The sequence below is a fragment of the Leishmania donovani genome, chromosome 11 (assembly GCF_000227135.1).
Source record: "Leishmania donovani BPK282A1 complete genome, chromosome 11".
In the NCBI taxonomy this organism is placed as follows: Eukaryota; Euglenozoa; class Kinetoplastea; order Trypanosomatida; family Trypanosomatidae; genus Leishmania; species Leishmania donovani.
The window spans coordinates 352,889-355,342 of NC_018238.1; positions in this window are offsets into that span (position 1 = coordinate 352,889).

A 2,454-nucleotide genomic window follows, 5' to 3' on the forward strand; every position below is an offset into this window, starting at 1 on the left:
TCCTCCGGTCCCGTCGCCCCCCCCCCCACCCCCTCCACCCCGCCCACACACACACACACAACCTACCTACCTACCTTGCTTGTGGGCTCTATCGACGAAAAAAACGACGGTACCACGCACTCCCACACCATTATCCCCCCTTGCTACCATTTCCGTTCTGTGTGCCCTTGGGCACCCGTGCGATGTGGAGGCGATATGTTCACCACGCAAGACCCTCAGGACATCGTTGTCCTGAAGACGGCGGCTTTTCGGCACGCGACGCGTCGAGCGCGCCATCGAATGCTTGCCTCAGAAGCGTCCACAGCCTCGCCGTTGCGCGCAGTTTCTCAAGTAACACTATGCCCAAATAGTCACGAAGCGATGAGAGGCGCACACAATACGGACAGTGGGCGCGAATCGTTGATAGCAACAACTACGGCACGCTCGGTGCCGTGCTTCACGTTTAAGCTGCCTATACGGCCTGCCGCTAGGCCAGATGCCAGCACGGGTGCTGGTGGGGGTGGCATTAGTGCACCACGCTCGCAGGTGGCGCGTGCAGCCCTGGAAGAGGCGCTACAGAAGCACGAAGCTGCGCTCCGATCCTGGGCAGATGAACCTGCCCAGCACATCTCACCCAGTACGATGGAGGCGATAGGCGTCCACTTGGGGCCCGCTGCGGTGCTGTCGTCCGCGACGCAGCCTCCACAAGGACTAGAGAAACTGCATACAGGGGTGGTGCGCATGCACTTTCAGCCTTCTGCAGGCGACTCAGCTTCCCGTGTGGCGGCGTTGGCCCAGCCGTACTGTAGAGTCCTCGCTCAGGGATCGATGGCTGGCACGGGCGTCCCAACCCAGGTGGTTCCGACGCGGACGTCAGCGGAAGTGGCAATTTCGGGTGCTGCCATGGAAGCACATCACGACGCAAAGTGTGGTGGGGCGCCTGAGGCACTTTCGGAGCGCTCGAGAGACGACGGATATGCTGCTTCCGCGTCCTCATCATCGTGTGCACCGCAAGCGCAACGCGATCACCAAATATTCGTCCCTCTTGCACGCCGCGCAGCTCTGACATCAGGGGCTGCCTGCACCTCCCGCCATGGTATGCCGCTTGTGCCCTACCAGCTTCCGCTGCGTATGCGGCCCAGCGTTCCGGGGCCGGCGCTGCCGAACGCACCCGCCGCAACTAGAAGCCCCTCACCGCCGGCTGAAACCACGCGACGCGCGTTCCTCGACGAGCAGGCTAAGCGATACGCGCAGTGGCGTAGCCGCCAAGCCGCCGTGCTGCACCAGCTGGCGCCGGACATGTGGGACCGCGCGTTGCCGCACTACGCAGCGTTGGATCGGCAGCCACGCGCCATGGACAGTGGCTTGCGCAACCACGCCTCTCACGTGCGTCGGTCACAGTACGATAGTGGCGTTGTATTTGTGTAGCCGAAGCGTATCCGTGCCTGCATCGTTGCCGGTCTCCAGCGGCTGCTGGCGTAGCGCTCCTTCCTGCCTCTCCCGCCATCACTCACAGCTCCGCCTCACGTGTCGCACTCTGGCCCCTTGTTGTCACCTTTCTGGTTGGACAGGATTGCCTTGTGCATTTTCTGCACCCGCCCGTCCTCCTCCTCTTGCCTCGTTGCCGACCCTTTCTAACACACACACACACATAAATATATGAACATGCATGCGTGGCCGTACACGTCACGTCATGCTACACGTCTACGCGTGCGGGTGCTCGTGTTTTGTGGGTTGTGCCGAGCTGGTTGCTTATTCTTGTACATCACTTGACCTGACATTGTTTCCACTGTACCGCGGCATCAACCTTTTCAACTGAGGAGTGCATGTGCGCATGTGTGCGTGTGTGGCGATCACAACAGCACCGCGTCACGGCCGCACCACCGCTGATTCTTCCACCCTTAATTTTTTTTTCGTTTCTTGTCGTGCATGCACGCGTGTACACCGTCTTCTGATGCCTTCGTTGCCGCCGCCGCCACCGCCTCCCCTCCTTGCTTGCAGGACCGTCTTGGTGCGCCGTGGGATAGTGCTCTGTGTCGCATTCGTCAATGGCTCACAAGTGACAGGCGATGGGCGATCGTTCGACGCTTCTATGAACGGCGTCGCGTTGCATTCTTTTTTTTTTTTTCAGCCTTTAAGGGCTCTCGTGCTCGCTGATGACGAGGGGACAACGCCCCGCAGGGCGTGGCGTCTCAGGGTGCAGCGCAGCAGCCCCACCTACCCCTGCCAGTGCTCAACCGCTTCTCGTGGCGGCAGGGCGTGAGGTCCTGGACGGCGTTGCGTGGGGGAGGGGCGACCTGCCAGGGCGAACACGCTTCTGCGATCGATATGGTGGGCAGAGTGTCGGCGTGACTCGAGCGTCTCCCACCCCCGGCCCTCACACTGTCTACTGGCGTGGGGGTGCCTGAGTGCCACCCGCGAGGAGGATGCACGACGTGGCGACCTGCCTGATGGGGGAGCGGCTGTGAGGCGACA